The following is an 18643-nucleotide window of genomic DNA, read 5'->3' as shown; positions in this document are numbered from 1 at the left end:
TACGTTTCTGATATGCTACTTGAATGATTGGCCAGCGATGATGGCTTGAGTGATGCCCCTGATGCACTAATTTCCAAAGTTGTGTCACTGAGCGGGCTCTCATTACAATGATTTCAGAAATGTCAAATGTCTCCCTGAACTGATATGTGAATCTTTTTATTTCCAGAAAAACATCACCCTCATCAAAAATCCAGATGTTCGAGATACCATCTTGAACCTGACCTTGACAGCCCTTGCTCCTAGATTTGAAACATATGAGCCTGAAGACTTTGAGCTGTGGTTCCAGGTCAATTTGTTTACTGTGATGGCAAGCCTCCACCCTGGCAGCTTGGTGGTGATCCCCAGTAACATCAGCTGTGCATCCTACGCAGCTATGTAAGAGATGATTTTTCTGAAGTCCACAGCTAGACATTTTGGGTTTGCATGATGATGTTAAACTTTGGCTCCAGACAACTCACAAGGATTTCTGTTTTCTTCCTTTAGACTCACTGGTCTTCAGCGCAGATTGGAATCCCTGCAACTCCACCTTTCCCAGGGTGTGAGATCAAGCATAAAGTCATTCAAGGAGACATTCACACGTACGTGGCAAAACGCTCCGATGACAACTTTTTTCAGAAAAGACGATTACCACTACTGTGATGATAGCTGTACTGATGCCATGCCTTCATTTCAATTTGCTCTCAAACAGGTTGCTCAGTCCCAGATTCCTTCATGGTGAGTTCATTTCTATGGGTGTATTACCTGGATTATACAATATTTGATCAAGATTTACAAGACACACGTTTGGCACATTAACTTTGTTAAGGAGAGCACATTAAATATTTTAACTTTAAGTAAATTTTGCCACTAGACTAACAATTATGCTTTGCTTGTCTCCAGTGCAAGGAGACCCCGGTTCGTGGTAAGTCTATAAATTACGAGCAATTTCAACTTTGATGACAAGATTGCATTCTGAAGGTACAATATCTGATACACAAATATTGTCTTTTCACAGAGGCCCTCATCTGTGCTGCAGTCAATAGGTAGGTGTATTACTGTTTTGTCCAGTGCTGGGTTTGCGTAGGTAAAGTTCTTTTACCCAATCTAACTAAGGTGACAATGGTTTACTTTTTTATTGTTCTCCTCAGATCACAACTTGAACAAAGCCTGTCTGTTGGCAATTCCTCTGAAGCCCTGTGCAATTTTAACATCACTGAGCATGCCTGTTCCTCGGTAAGATTGTTTTTTGTAAACTGTGAATCCCAGAGAAAGATTTTGCTTTTGCAACATTACCATCCTGATATAAATCTCCATAAGCTCTGAGTGTTTGCTTTATTTCTTTTCAAATTTTTTCGCCAAGGCTACACATCTCACAGCCAGAAACTTGGTCACACTACTGAACTGCTCACTGGAAGGCCAAAGGACATACCCAGTAGAGGTCTGGAAGCTTTTCTTCCAAAAAGCTTCTGCTGCACTAGACCAGGCTCTTGAGACATTCGCCACCATGGTAAATCCAATCCCACAATTTCACACAAAGTTAGCATTTCCCCATTGGAATTCTGTGTCAAACCAAAACGATTTTTCCAATTCCAGGCCCCCAACAACAGCAACCCATCCTTGTCACATGCGCTTGAGGCTCTTGGAAATGTGAGAATTGCCAACTTCAGCCAGGCACAACTGCAGAGTAATGCCTTTGTCAGCAGCTGGTTCCAGACAAAGATTCGTCCATTTCTGGCCTCTCCATCCCCCAACTTCCTATTCTGTCTTAGCTCCAAAAACTTCAGCTGCCATACGTACCAGACTGTGTAAGTAAATATGTGATATACTGTATTGCTCCAATGTGAAAAAGATTGCAGAGGAACCTGCCGTTTTCTAGTTGTTTAGATGTTAAAATCCTTCTCTCATATTTTAGCATCCAGGCATTCAGCAGCCAAAGGGCATCCATGGACAGAGAAAGACAGCAAGCAGTCTTCACTCATTTCATCAAGCCATTCCTTTCAAGGAATGACTCATCAGGTAAAGGCAGGCACTCGGGCTCAAATTGGTAAAGTCTTGATAGCATGTGGTGTTTATAGCTTGCCAATGTCTTAATTTCTGTCTTCTTTGCAGATCCTGGCTGTGTTTCATTTATCAGAGGTAGTAAAGAGTGGCTACAGGCAAACCTTGGCAACTTCTCTGGTTTTGCAACCCTGCAGGATCTGCAAGCCCTCAATGCCAACTTCTCCAGTGTAAGTGGCGACTGCGGTTGTAGTATTCCTCTCCCAAACTGAAATGTCTAACCTATGTTTTTGAAATTATTGCTGTTTGATTTCATAATGATTCCCTTTTGTAGGACGAAATATTGTCAGTGCTCACTCCTACTCAGATAGCACAGCTGACACTGAGCTCAGGGGCCTTGAATGACACAGACCTAATCGACGTAGTGTTTGAGCAACTCGAGGAGGGCGATGCTCTGGAAAATGTGGGTGAATTCCTGAACGAGCTGACAGCAAATGGAAAGGTAGGCTACTCTTGAGACCAGGTGTAGATGGACAATCCTGGGCTTTTAACCGAGCATAGTCTAGATATGTACCTAACCCTGTACATCAGTTGTAGGGGACTCATTCATATCAAATATTTTTTTAAAATCCGTTCATGCATCCAGTATGGTGTACCATGGTGTTTAAATCCTTTCATGTCCTCATTTGACAGGTCCCTGATTTCTACCCTGCTGTGAGAGATCGTGTGATGAATAGGACCTTCACTGTCATCGGTCCTCATTTCCCACGCTTCAAGGAAGACGACTGGTTTGATTGGTTCCATCTGATACTGGTTCCTGTCCTCCCGAGTTTCCGTCCAACGATGCTCAAGAATGCGACTGCAAACATAAACTGCACAAACTACCACATTGTGTGAGTAGCGTTTTACAAACAAGCAAGATTGCATTGCAGCAAAGCAGAAATTGCTGATGAGAAAATGTATAAGAATGTTTCTTTTCGCCCTTTGCAGTGTGAGTGGGCTAGCCAAAGCTTACCCTGCATTGACATTGCATAGACGACAAGCAATCACAGAAGTTCTGCTGGGCTACCTGAGACAATCTGCCAGCGTCATCAACGAACCAGGTAGGGCTGACGCAGTAAACTCCACTATGTGGTTGCTTGTGTGGGTTTTGCCCATGGACTTGAAATTGTGAAAAAATATGTTGAAATGGCACTGAGAAGCAAAATGGCCCTTGACTTGATCCATGTATATCAATGAAAATAATGCTTGCTAAATGGAATGTATGCTAACGTCCATCTACGTGCCTTAGTTTGCAGGCAGGGAATTCAGAATGATGCCCAATGGCTTGAAGCAAACTTGGGTCCATTTTCCAAATACACAACATACTCTGTCCTCAAAGTCTTCAACCTCTCTGTGGTAAGTCATACATTTTCCTACCAATCTTTCTTGAAAAGAGCAGCACAATTTTCAGAACTTGGAAAATCTTCACATAGGGGTGGTTTTGCTATGTCAAAGAGAAATGCAATTCCTATATGCCCTTTATTTGTGTCATCAGGTGGACATTTTGGACCCCCTCTCACCAAACCAGAAAGCTGAGCTGATCCTGGATCCAGACAGTGGCGCTTTGGAGGATGTAGCCATCGTAAGGGAGGTGTTGGAAAACTTGACAGAGTCCCCTGATGATGAGCAGCTCAATCAGTTTTTCCAGACTTTTGCAAACATCAACAAGCAGGTGAATGCATAACTTTAATATGGCCATATTTTCCCACAAAGATGGCTGGCAAACCGGCCATGTGAAACTTGTCCTGGGCTGGATTAATTTTTGCAGAATCGAATAAAGGGCAGAGAATTCACTCTAAATGATACATTTCTGATATGCTACTTGAATGATTGGCCAGCGATGATGGCTTGAGTGATGCCCCTGATGCACTAATTTCCAAAGATGTGTCACTGAGCGGGCTCTCATTACAATGATTTCAGAAATGTCAAATGTCTCCCTGAACTGATATTTGAATCTTTTTATTTCCAGAAAAACATCACCCTCATCAAAAATCCAGATGTTCGAGACACCATCTTGAACCTGACCTTGACAGCCCTTGCTCCTAGATTTGAAACATATGAGCCTGAAGACTTTGAGCTGTGGTTCCAGGTCAATTTGTTTACTGTGATGGCAAGCCTCCACCCTGGCAGCTTGGTGGTGATCCCCAGTAACATCAGCTGTGCATCCTACGCAGCTATGTAAGAGATGATTTTTCTGAAGTCCACAGCTAGACATTTTGGGTTTGCATGATGATGTTAAACTTTGGCTCCAGACAACTCACAAGGATTTCTGTTTTCTTCCTTTAGACTCACTGGTCTTCAGCGCAGATTGGAATCCCTGCAACTCCACCTTTCCCAGGGTGTGAGATCAAGCATAAAGTCATTCAAGGAGACATTCACACGTACGTGGCAAAACGCTCCGATGACAACTTTTTTCAGAAAAGACGATTACCACTACTGTGATGATAGCTGTACTGATGCCATGCCTTCATTTCAATTTGCTCTCAAACAGGTTGCTCAGTCCCAGATTCCTTCATGGTGAGTTCATTTCTATGGGTGTATTACCTGGATTATACAATATTTGATCAAGATTTACAAGACACACGTTTGGCACATTAACTTTGTTAAGGAGAGCACATTAAATATTTTAACTTTAAGTAAATTTTGCCACTAGACTAACAATTATGCTTTGCTTGTCTCCAGTGCAAGGAGACCCCGGTTCGTGGTAAGTCTATAAATTACGAGCAATTTCAACTTTGATGACAAGATTGCATTCTGAAGGTACAATATCTGATACACAAATATTGTCTTTTCACAGAGGCCCTCATCTGTGCTGCAGTCAATAGGTAGGTGTATTACTGTTTTGTCCAGTGCTGGGTTTGCGTAGGTAAAGTTCTTTTACCCAATCTAACTAAGGTGACAATGGTTTACTTTTTTATTGTTCTCCTCAGATCACAACTTGAACAAAGCCTGTCTGTTGGCAATTCCTCTGAAGCCCTGTGCAATTTTAACATCACTGAGCATGCCTGTTCCTCGGTAAGATTGTTTTTTGTAAACTGTGAATCCCAGAGAAAGATTTTGCTTTTGCAACATTACCATCCTGATATAAATCTCCATAAGCTCTGAGTGTTTGCTTTATTTCTTTTCAAATTTTTTCGCCAAGGCTACACATCTCACAGCCAGAAACTTGGTCACACTACTGAACTGCTCACTGGAAGGCCAAAGGACATACCCAGTAGAGGTCTGGAAGCTTTTCTTCCAAAAAGCTTCTGCTGCACTAGACCAGGCTCTTGAGACATTCGCCACCATGGTAAATCCAATCCCACAATTTCACACAAAGTTAGCATTTCCCCATTGGAATTCTGTGTCAAACCAAAACGATTTTTCCAATTCCAGGCCCCCAACAACAGCAACCCATCCTTGTCACATGCGCTTGAGGCTCTTGGAAATGTGAGAATTGCCAACTTCAGCCAGGCACAACTGCAGAGTAATGCCTTTGTCAGCAGCTGGTTCCAGACAAAGATTCGTCCATTTCTGGCCTCTCCATCCCCCAACTTCCTATTCTGTCTTAGCTCCAAAAACTTCAGCTGCCATACGTACCAGACTGTGTAAGTAAATATGTGATATACTGTATTGCTCCAATGTGAAAAAGATTGCAGAGGAACCTGCCGTTTTCTAGTTGTTTAGATGTTAAAATCCTTCTCTCATATTTTAGCATCCAGGCATTGAGCAGCCAAAGGGCATCCATGGACAGAGAAAGACAGCAAGCAGTCTTCACTCATTTCATCAAGCCATTCCTTTCAAGGAATGACTCATCAGGTAAAGGCAGGCACTCGGGCTCAAATTGGTAAAGTCTTGATAGCATGTGGTGTTTATAGCTTGCCAATGTCTTAATTTCTGTCTTCTTTGCAGATCCTGGCTGTGTTTCATTTATCAGAGGTAGTAAAGAGTGGCTACAGGCAAACCTTGGCAACTTCTCTGGTTTTGCAACCCTGCAGGATCTGCAAGCCCTCAATGCCAACTTCTCCAGTGTAAGTGGCGACTGCGGTTGTAGTATTCCTCTCCCAAACTGAAATGTCTAACCTATGTTTTTGAAATTATTGCTGTTTGATTTCATAATGATTCCCTTTTGTAGGACGAAATATTGTCAGTGCTCACTCCTACTCAGATAGCACAGCTGACACTGAGCTCAGGGGCCTTGAATGACACAGACCTAATCGACGTAGTGTTTGAGCAACTCGAGGAGGGCGATGCTCTGGAAAATGTCGGTGAATTCCTGAACGAGCTGACAGCAAATGGAAAGGTAGGCTACTCTTGAGACCAGGTGTAGATGGACAATCCTGGGCTTTTAACCGAGCATAGTCTAGATATGTACCTAACCCTGTACATCAGTTGTAGGGGACTCATTCATATCAAATATTTTTTTTAAATCCGTTCATGCATCCAGTATGGTGTACCATGGTGTTTAAATCCTTTCATGTCCTCATTTGACAGGTCCCTGATTTCCACCCTGCTGTGAGAGATCGTGTGATGAATAGGACCTTCACTGTCATCAGTCCTCATTTCCCACGCTTCAAGGAAGACGACTGGTTTGATTGGTTCCATCTGATACTGGTTCCTGTCCTCCCGAGTTTCCGTCCAACGATGCTCAAGAATGCGACTGCAAACATAAACTGCACAAACTACCACATTGTGTGAGTAGCGTTTTACAAACAAGCAAGATTGCATTGCAGCAAAGCACAAAATGCTGATGAGAAAATGTATAAGAATGTTTCTTTTCGCCCTTTGCAGTGTGAGTGGGCTAGCCAAAGCTTACCCTGCATTGACATTGCATAGACGACAAGCAATCACAGAAGTTCTGCTGGGCTACCTGAGACAATCTGCCAGCGTCATCAACGAACCAGGTAGGGCTGACGCAGTAAACTCCACTATGTGGTTGCTTGTGTGGGTTTTGCCCATGGACTTGAAATTGTGAAAAAATATGTTGAAATGGCACTGAGAAGCAAAATGGCCCTTGACTTGATCCATGTATATCAATGAAAATAATGCTTGCTAAATGGAATGTATGCTAACGTCCATCTACGTGCCTTAGTTTGCAGGCAGGGAATTCAGAATGATGCCCAATGGCTTGAAGCAAACTTGGGTCCATTTTCCAAATACACAACATACTCTGTCCTCAAAGTCTTCAACCTCTCTGTGGTAAGTCATACATTTTCCTACCAATCTTTCTTGAAAAGAGCAGCACAATTTTCAGAACTTGGAAAATCTTCACATAGGGGTGGTTTTGCTATGTCAAAGAGAAATGCAATTCCTATATGCCCTTTATTTGTGTCATCAGGTGGACATTTTGGACCCCCTCTCACCAAACCAGAAAGCTGAGCTGATCCTGGATCCAGACAGTGGCGCTTTGGAGGATGTAGCCATCGTAAGGGAGGTGTTGGAAAACTTGACAGAGTCCCCTGATGATGAGCAGCTCAATCAGTTTTTCCAGACTTTTGCAAACATCAACAAGCAGGTGAATGCATAACTTTAATATGGCCATATTTTCCCACAAAGATGGCTGGCAAACCGGCCATGTGAAACTTGTCCTGGGCTGGATTAATTTTTGCAGAATCGAATAAGGGGCAGAGAATTCACTCTAAATGATACATTTCTGATATGCTACTTGAATGATTGGCCAGCGATGATGGCTTGAGTGATGCACTAATTTCCAAAGATGTGTCACTGAGCGGGCTCTCATTACAATGATTTCAGAAATGTCAAATGTCTCCCTGAACTGATATTTGAATCTTTTTATTTCCAGAAAAACATCACCCTCATCAAAAATCCAGATGTTCGAGACACCATCTTGAACCTGACCTTGACAGCCCTTGCTCCTAGATTTGAAACATATGAGCCTGAAGACTTTGAGCTGTGGTTCCAGGTCAATTTGTTTACTGTGATGGCAAGCCTCCACCCTGGCAGCTTGGTGGTGATCCCCAGTAACATCAGCTGTGCATCCTACGCAGCTATGTAAGAGATGATTTTTCTGAAGTCCACAGCTAGACATTTTGGGTTTGCATGATGATGTTAAACTTTGGCTCCAGACAACTCACAAGGATTTCTGTTTTCTTCCTTTAGACTCACTGGTCTTCAGCGCAGATTGGAATCCCTGCAACTCCACCTTTCCCAGGGTGTGAGATCAAGCATAAAGTCATTCAAGGAGACATTCACACGTACGTGGCAAAACGCTCCGATGACAACTTTTTTCAGAAAAGACGATTACCACTACTGTGATGATAGCTGTACTGATGCCATGCCTTCATTTCAATTTGCTCTCAAACAGGTTGCTCAGTCCCAGATTCCTTCATGGTGAGTTCATTTCTATGGGTGTATTACCTGGATTATACAATATTTGATCAAGATTTACAAGACACACGTTTGGCACATTAACTTTGTTAAGGAGAGCACATTAAATATTTTAACTTTAAGTAAATTTTGCCACTAGACTAACAATTATGCTTTGCTTGTCTCCAGTGCAAGGAGACCCCGGTTCGTGGTAAGTCTATAAATTACGAGCAATTTCAACTTTGATGACAAGATTGCATTCTGAAGGTACAATATCTGATACACAAATATTGTCTTTTCACAGAGGCCCTCATCTGTGCTGCAGTCAATAGGTAGGTGTATTACTGTTTTGTCCAGTGCTGGGTTTGCGTAGGTAAAGTTCTTTTACCCAATCTAACTAAGGTGACAATGGTTTACTTTTTTATTGTTCTCCTCAGATCACAACTTGAACAAAGCCTGTCTGTTGGCAATTCCTCTGAAGCCCTGTGCAATTTTAACATCACTGAGCATGCCTGTTCCTCGGTAAGATTGTTTTTTGTAAACTGTGAATCCCAGAGAAAGATTTTGCTTTTGCAACATTACCATCCTGATATAAATCTCCATAAGCTCTGAGTGTTTGCTTTATTTCTTTTCAAATTTTTTCGCCAAGGCTACACATCTCACAGCCAGAAACTTGGTCACACTACTGAACTGCTCACTGGAAGGCCAAAGGACATACCCAGTAGAGGTCTGGAAGCTTTTCTTCCAAAAAGCTTCTGCTGCACTAGACCAGGCTCTTGAGACATTCGCCACCATGGTAAATCCAATCCCACAATTTCACACAAAGTTAGCATTTCCCCATTGGAATTCTGTGTCAAACCAAAACGATTTTTCCAATTCCAGGCCCCCAACAACAGCAACCCATCCTTGTCACATGCGCTTGAGGCTCTTGGAAATGTGAGAATTGCCAACTTCAGCCAGGCACAACTGCAGAGTAATGCCTTTGTCAGCAGCTGGTTCCAGACAAAGATTCGTCCATTTCTGGCCTCTCCATCCCCCAACTTCCTATTCTGTCTTAGCTCCAAAAACTTCAGCTGCCATACGTACCAGACTGTGTAAGTAAATATGTGATATACTGTATTGCTCCAATGTGAAAAAGATTGCAGAGGAACCTGCCGTTTTCTAGTTGTTTAGATGTTAAAATCCTTCTCTCATATTTTAGCATCCAGGCATTCAGCAGCCAAAGGGCATCCATGGACAGAGAAAGACAGCAAGCAGTCTTCACTCATTTCATCAAGCCATTCCTTTCAAGGAATGACTCATCAGGTAAAGGCAGGCACTCGGGCTCAAATTGGTAAAGTCTTGATAGCATGTGGTGTTTATAGCTTGCCAATGTCTTAATTTCTGTCTTCTTTGCAGATCCTGGCTGTGTTTCATTTATCAGAGGTAGTAAAGAGTGGCTACAGGCAAACCTTGGCAACTTCTCTGGTTTTGCAACCCTGCAGGATCTGCAAGCCCTCAATGCCAACTTCTCCAGTGTAAGTGGCGACTGCGGTTGTAGTATTCCTCTCCCAAACTGAAATGTCTAACCTATGTTTTTGAAATTATTGCTGTTTGATTTCATAATGATTCCCTTTTGTAGGACGAAATATTGTCATTGCTCACTCCTACTCAGATAGCACAGCTGACACTGAGCTCAGGGGCCTTGAATGACACAGACCTAATCGACGTAGTGTTTGAGCAACTCGAGGAGGGCGATGCTCTGGAAAATGTGGGTGAATTCCTGAACGAGCTGACAGCAAATGGAAAGGTAGGCTACTCTTGAGACCAGGTGTAGATGGACAATCCTGGGCTTTTAACCGAGCATAGTCTAGATATGTACCTAACCCTGTACATCAGTTGTAGGGGACTCATTCATATCAAATATTTTTTTTAAATCCTTTCATGTATCCAGTATGGTGTACCATGGTGTTTAAATCCTTTCATGTCCTCATTTGACAGGTCCCTGATTTCTACCCTGCTGTGAGAGATCGTGTGATGAATAGGACCTTCACTGTCATCAGTCCTCATTTCCCACGCTTCAAGGAAGACGACTGGTTTGATTGGTTCCATCTGATACTGGTTCCTGTCCTCCCGAGTTTCCGTCCAACGATGCTCAAGAATGCGACTGCAAACATAAACTGCACAAACTACCACATTGTGTGAGTAGCGTTTTACAAACAAGCAAGATTGCATTGCAGCAAAGCACAAAATGCTGATGAGAAAATGTATAAGAATGTTTCTTTTCGCCCTTTGCAGTGTGAGTGGGCTAGCCAAAGCTTACCCTGCATTGACATTGCATAGACGACAAGCAATCACAGAAGTTCTGCTGGGCTACCTGAGACAATCTGCCAGCGTCATCAACGAACCAGGTAGGGCTGACGCAGTAAACTCCACTATGTGGTTGCTTGTGTGGGTTTTGCCCATGGACTTGAAATTGTGAAAAAATATGTTGAAATGGCACTGAGAAGCAAAATGGCCCTTGACTTGATCCATGTATATCAATGAAAATAATGCTTGCTAAATGGAATGTATGCTAACGTCCATCTACGTGCCTTAGTTTGCAGGCAGGGAATTCAGAATGATGCCCAATGGCTTGAAGCAAACTTGGGTCCATTTTCCAAATACACAACATACTCTGTCCTCAAAGTCTTCAACCTCTCTGTGGTAAGTCATACATTTTCCTACCAATCTTTCTTGAAAAGAGCAGCACAATTTTCAGAACTTGGAAAATCTTCACATAGGGGTGGTTTTGCTATGTCAAAGAGAAATGCAATTCCTATATGCCCTTTATTTGTGTCATCAGGTGGACATTTTGGACCCCCTCTCACCAAACCAGAAAGCTGAGCTGATCCTGGATCCAGACAGTGGCGCTTTGGAGGATGTAGCCATCGTAAGGGAGGTGTTGGAAAACTTGACAGAGTCCCCTGATGATGAGCAGCTCAATCAGTTTTTCCAGACTTTTGCAAACATCAACAAGCAGGTGAATGCATAACTTTAATATGGCCATATTTTCCCACAAAGATGGCTGGCAAACCGGCCATGTGAAACTTGTCCTGGGCTGGATTAATTTTTGCAGAATCGAATAAGGGGCAGAGAATTCACTCTAAATGATACATTTCTGATATGCTACTTGAATGATTGGCCAGCGATGATGGCTTGAGTGATGCACTAATTTCCAAAGATGTGTCACTGAGCGGGCTCTCATTACAATGATTTCAGAAATGTCAAATGTCTCCCTGAACTGATATTTGAATCTTTTTATTTCCAGAAAAACATCACCCTCATCAAAAATCCAGATGTTCGAGACACCATCTTGAACCTGACCTTGACAGCCCTTGCTCCTAGATTTGAAACATATGAGCCTGAAGACTTTGAGCTGTGGTTCCAGGTCAATTTGTTTACTGTGATGGCAAGCCTCCACCCTGGCAGCTTGGTGGTGATCCCCAGTAACATCAGCTGTGCATCCTACGCAGCTATGTAAGAGATGATTTTTCTGAAGTCCACAGCTAGACATTTTGGGTTTGCATGATGATGTTAAACTTTGGCTCCAGACAACTCACAAGGATTTCTGTTTTCTTCCTTTAGACTCACTGGTCTTCAGCGCAGATTGGAATCCCTGCAACTCCACCTTTCCCAGGGTGTGAGATCAAGCATAAAGTCATTCAAGGAGACATTCACACGTACGTGGCAAAACGCTCCGATGACAACTTTTTTCAGAAAAGACGATTACCACTACTGTGATGATAGCTGTACTGATGCCATGCCTTCATTTCAATTTGCTCTCAAACAGGTTGCTCAGTCCCAGATTCCTTCATGGTGAGTTCATTTCTATGGGTGTATTACCTGGATTATACAATATTTGATCAAGATTTACAAGACACACGTTTGGCACATTAACTTTGTTAAGGAGAGCACATTAAATATTTTAACTTTAAGTAAATTTTGCCACTAGACTAACAATTATGCTTTGCTTGTCTCCAGTGCAAGGAGACCCCGGTTCGTGGTAAGTCTATAAATTACGAGCAATTTCAACTTTGATGACAAGATTGCATTCTGAAGGTACAATATCTGATACACAAATATTGTCTTTTCACAGAGGCCCTCATCTGTGCTGCAGTCAATAGGTAGGTGTATTACTGTTTTGTCCAGTGCTGGGTTTGCGTAGGTAAAGTTCTTTTACCCAATCTAACTAAGGTGACAATGGTTTACTTTTTTATTGTTCTCCTCAGATCACAACTTGAACAAAGCCTGTCTGTTGGCAATTCCTCTGAAGCCCTGTGCAATTTTAACATCACTGAGCATGCCTGTTCCTCGGTAAGATTGTTTTTTGTAAACTGTGAATCCCAGAGAAAGATTTTGCTTTTGCAACATTACCATCCTGATATAAATCTCCATAAGCTCTGAGTGTTTGCTTTATTTCTTTTCAAATTTTTTCGCCAAGGCTACACATCTCACAGCCAGAAACTTGGTCACACTACTGAACTGCTCACTGGAAGGCCAAAGGACATACCCAGTAGAGGTCTGGAAGCTTTTCTTCCAAAAAGCTTCTGCTGCACTAGACCAGGCTCTTGAGACATTCGCCACCATGGTAAATCCAATCCCACAATTTCACACAAAGTTAGCATTTCCCCATTGGAATTCTGTGTCAAACCAAAACGATTTTTCCAATTCCAGGCCCCCAACAACAGCAACCCATCCTTGTCACATGCGCTTGAGGCTCTTGGAAATGTGAGAATTGCCAACTTCAGCCAGGCACAACTGCAGAGTAATGCCTTTGTCAGCAGCTGGTTCCAGACAAAGATTCGTCCATTTCTGGCCTCTCCATCCCCCAACTTCCTATTCTGTCTTAGCTCCAAAAACTTCAGCTGCCATACGTACCAGACTGTGTAAGTAAATATGTGATATACTGTATTGCTCCAATGTGAAAAAGATTGCAGAGGAACCTGCCGTTTTCTAGTTGTTTAGATGTTAAAATCCTTCTCTCATATTTTAGCATCCAGGCATTGAGCAGCCAAAGGGCATCCATGGACAGAGAAAGACAGCAAGCAGTCTTCACTCATTTCATCAAGCCATTCCTTTCAAGGAATGACTCATCAGGTAAAGGCAGGCACTCGGGCTCAAATTGGTAAAGTCTTGATAGCATGTGGTGTTTATAGCTTGCCAATGTCTTAATTTCTGTCTTCTTTGCAGATCCTGGCTGTGTTTCATTTATCAGAGGTAGTAAAGAGTGGCTACAGGCAAACCTTGGCAACTTCTCTGGTTTTGCAACCCTGCAGGATCTGCAAGCCCTCAATGCCAACTTCTCCAGTGTAAGTGGCGACTGCGGTTGTAGTATTCCTCTCCCAAACTGAAATGTCTAACCTATGTTTTTGAAATTATTGCTGTTTGATTTCATAATGATTCCCTTTTGTAGGACGAAATATTGTCAGTGCTCACTCCTACTCAGATAGCACAGCTGACACTGAGCTCAGGGGCCTTGAATGACACAGACCTAATCGACGTAGTGTTTGAGCAACTCGAGGAGGGCGATGCTCTGGAAAATGTCGGTGAATTCCTGAACGAGCTGACAGCAAATGGAAAGGTAGGCTACTCTTGAGACCAGGTGTAGATGGACAATCCTGGGCTTTTAACCGAGCATAGTCTAGATATGTACCTAACCCTGTACATCAGTTGTAGGGGACTCATTCATATCAAATATTTTTTTTAAATCCGTTCATGCATCCAGTATGGTGTACCATGGTGTTTAAATCCTTTCATGTCCTCATTTGACAGGTCCCTGATTTCCACCCTGCTGTGAGAGATCGTGTGATGAATAGGACCTTCACTGTCATCAGTCCTCATTTCCCACGCTTCAAGGAAGACGACTGGTTTGATTGGTTCCATCTGATACTGGTTCCTGTCCTCCCGAGTTTCCGTCCAACGATGCTCAAGAATGCGACTGCAAACATAAACTGCACAAACTACCACATTGTGTGAGTAGCGTTTTACAAACAAGCAAGATTGCATTGCAGCAAAGCACAAAATGCTGATGAGAAAATGTATAAGAATGTTTCTTTTCGCCCTTTGCAGTGTGAGTGGGCTAGCCAAAGCTTACCCTGCATTGACATTGCATAGACGACAAGCAATCACAGAAGTTCTGCTGGGCTACCTGAGACAATCTGCCAGCGTCATCAACGAACCAGGTAGGGCTGACGCAGTAAACTCCACTATGTGGTTGCTTGTGTGGGTTTTGCCCATGGACTTGAAATTGTGAAAAAATATGTTGAAATGGCACTGAGAAGCAAAATGGCCCTTGACTTGATCCATGTATATCAATGAAAATAATGCTTGCTAAATGGAATGTATGCTAACGTCCATCTACGTGCCTTAGTTTGCAGGCAGGGAATTCAGAATGATGCCCAATGGCTTGAAGCAAACTTGGGTCCATTTTCCAAATACACAACATACTCTGTCCTCAAAGTCTTCAACCTCTCTGTGGTAAGTCATACATTTTCCTACCAATCTTTCTTGAAAAGAGCAGCACAATTTTCAGAACTTGGAAAATCTTCACATAGGGGTGGTTTTGCTATGTCAAAGAGAAATGCAATTCCTATATGCCCTTTATTTGTGTCATCAGGTGGACATTTTGGACCCCCTCTCACCAAACCAGAAAGCTGAGCTGATCCTGGATCCAGACAGTGGCGCTTTGGAGGATGTAGCCATCGTAAGGGAGGTGTTGGAAAACTTGACAGAGTCCCCTGATGATGAGCAGCTCAATCAGTTTTTCCAGACTTTTGCAAACATCAACAAGCAGGTGAATGCATAACTTTAATATGGCCATATTTTCCCACAAAGATGGCTGGCAAACCGGCCATGTGAAACTTGTCCTGGGCTGGATTAATTTTTGCAGAATCGAATAAGGGGCAGAGAATTCACTCTAAATGATACATTTCTGATATGCTACTTGAATGATTGGCCAGCGATGATGGCTTGAGTGATGCACTAATTTCCAAAGATGTGTCACTGAGCGGGCTCTCATTACAATGATTTCAGAAATGTCAAATGTCTCCCTGAACTGATATTTGAATCTTTTTATTTCCAGAAAAACATCACCCTCATCAAAAATCCAGATGTTCGAGACACCATCTTGAACCTGACCTTGACAGCCCTTGCTCCTAGATTTGAAACATATGAGCCTGAAGACTTTGAGCTGTGGTTCCAGGTCAATTTGTTTACTGTGATGGCAAGCCTCCACCCTGGCAGCTTGGTGGTGATCCCCAGTAACATCAGCTGTGCATCCTACGCAGCTATGTAAGAGATGATTTTTCTGAAGTCCACAGCTAGACATTTTGGGTTTGCATGATGATGTTAAACTTTGGCTCCAGACAACTCACAAGGATTTCTGTTTTCTTCCTTTAGACTCACTGGTCTTCAGCGCAGATTGGAATCCCTGCAACTCCACCTTTCCCAGGGTGTGAGATCAAGCATAAAGTCATTCAAGGAGACATTCACACGTACGTGGCAAAACGCTCCGATGACAACTTTTTTCAGAAAAGACGATTACCACTACTGTGATGATAGCTGTACTGATGCCATGCCTTCATTTCAATTTGCTCTCAAACAGGTTGCTCAGTCCCAGATTCCTTCATGGTGAGTTCATTTCTATGGGTGTATTACCTGGATTATACAATATTTGATCAAGATTTACAAGACACACGTTTGGCACATTAACTTTGTTAAGGAGAGCACATTAAATATTTTAACTTTAAGTAAATTTTGCCACTAGACTAACAATTATGCTTTGCTTGTCTCCAGTGCAAGGAGACCCCGGTTCGTGGTAAGTCTATAAATTACGAGCAATTTCAACTTTGATGACAAGATTGCATTCTGAAGGTACAATATCTGATACACAAATATTGTCTTTTCACAGAGGCCCTCATCTGTGCTGCAGTCAATAGGTAGGTGTATTACTGTTTTGTCCAGTGCTGGGTTTGCGTAGGTAAAGTTCTTTTACCCAATCTAACTAAGGTGACAATGGTTTACTTTTTTATTGTTCTCCTCAGATCACAACTTGAACAAAGCCTGTCTGTTGGCAATTCCTCTGAAGCCCTGTGCAATTTTAACATCACTGAGCATGCCTGTTCCTCGGTAAGATTGTTTTTTGTAAACTGTGAATCCCAGAGAAAGATTTTGCTTTTGCAACATTACCATCCTGATATAAATCTCCATAAGCTCTGAGTGTTTGCTTTATTTCTTTTCAAATTTTTTCGCCAAGGCTACACATCTCACAGCCAGAAACTTGGTCACACTACTGAACTGCTCACTGGAAGGCCAAAGGACATACCCAGTAGAGGTCTGGAAGCTTTTCTTCCAAAAAGCTTCTGCTGCACTAGACCAGGCTCTTGAGACATTCGCCACCATGGTAAATCCAATCCCACAATTTCACACAAAGTTAGCATTTCCCCATTGGAATTCTGTGTCAAACCAAAACGATTTTTCCAATTCCAGGCCCCCAACAACAGCAACCCATCCTTGTCACATGCGCTTGAGGCTCTTGGAAATGTGAGAATTGCCAACTTCAGCCAGGCACAACTGCAGAGTAATGCCTTTGTCAGCAGCTGGTTCCAGACAAAGATTCGTCCATTTCTGGCCTCTCCATCCCCCAACTTCCTATTCTGTCTTAGCTCCAAAAACTTCAGCTGCCATACGTACCAGACTGTGTAAGTAAATATGTGATATACTGTATTGCTCCAATGTGAAAAAGATTGCAGAGGAACCTGCCGTTTTCTAGTTGTTTAGATGTTAAAATCCTTCTCTCATATTTTAGCATCCAGGCATTCAGCAGCCAAAGGGCATCCATGGACAGAGAAAGACAGCAAGCAGTCTTCACTCATTTCATCAAGCCATTCCTTTCAAGGAATGACTCATCAGGTAAAGGCAGGCACTCGGGCTCAAATTGGTAAAGTCTTGATAGCATGTGGTGTTTATAGCTTGCCAATGTCTTAATTTCTGTCTTCTTTGCAGATCCTGGCTGTGTTTCATTTATCAGAGGTAGTAAAGAGTGGCTACAGGCAAACCTTGGCAACTTCTCTGGTTTTGCAACCCTGCAGGATCTGCAAGCCCTCAATGCCAACTTCTCCAGTGTAAGTGGCGACTGCGGTTGTAGTATTCCTCTCCCAAACTGAAATGTCTAACCTATGTTTTTGAAATTATTGCTGTTTGATTTCATAATGATTCCCTTTTGTAGGACGAAATATTGTCATTGCTCACTCCTACTCAGATAGCACAGCTGACACTGAGCTCAGGGGCCTTGAATGACACAGACCTAATCGACGTAGTGTTTGAGCAACTCGAGGAGGGCGATGCTCTGGAAAATGTGGGTGAATTCCTGAACGAGCTGACAGCAAATGGAAAGGTAGGCTACTCTTGAGACCAGGTGTAGATGGACAATCCTGGGCTTTTAACCGAGCATAGTCTAGATATGTACCTAACCCTGTACATCAGTTGTAGGGGACTCATTCATATCAAATATTTTTTTTAAATCCTTTCATGTATCCAGTATGGTGTACCATGGTGTTTAAATCCTTTCATGTCCTCATTTGACAGGTCCCTGATTTCTACCCTGCTGTGAGAGATCGTGTGATGAATAGGACCTTCACTGTCATCAGTCCTCATTTCCCACGCTTCAAGGAAGACGACTGGTTTGATTGGTCCCATCTGATACTGGTTCCTGTCCTCCCGAGTTTCCGTCCAACGATGCTCAAGAATGCGACTGCAAACATAAACTGCACAAACTACCACATTGTGTGAGTAGCGTTTTACAAACAAGCAAGATTGCATTGCAGCAAAGCACAAAATGCTGATGAGAAAATGTATAAGAATGTTTCTTTTCGCCCTTTGCAGTGTGAGTGGGCTAGCCAAAGCTTACCCTGCATTGACATTGCATAGACGACAAGCAATCACAGAAGTTCTGCTGGGCTACCTGAGACAATCTGCCAGCGTCATCAACGAACCAGGTAGGGCTGACGCAGTAAACTCCACTATGTGGTTGCTTGTGTGGGTTTTGCCCATGGACTTGAAATTGTGAAAAAATATGTTGAAATGGCACTGAGAAGCAAAATGGCCCTTGACTTGATCCATGTATATCAATGAAAATAATGCTTGCTAAATGGAATGTATGCTAACGTCCATCTACGTGCCTTAGTTTGCAGGCAGGGAATTCAGAATGATGCCCAATGGCTTGAAGCAAACTTGGGTCCATTTTCCAAATACACAACATACTCTGTCCTCAAAGTCTTCAACCTCTCTGTGGTAAGTC

The sequence above is a fragment of the Sebastes fasciatus genome, chromosome 15, assembly GCF_043250625.1.
Source record: "Sebastes fasciatus isolate fSebFas1 chromosome 15, fSebFas1.pri, whole genome shotgun sequence".
NCBI lineage: Eukaryota > Metazoa > Chordata > Actinopteri > Perciformes > Sebastidae > Sebastes > Sebastes fasciatus.
The sequence above is the reverse complement of the archived record's forward strand: the minus strand, read 5'-3'. Positions refer to the sequence as shown.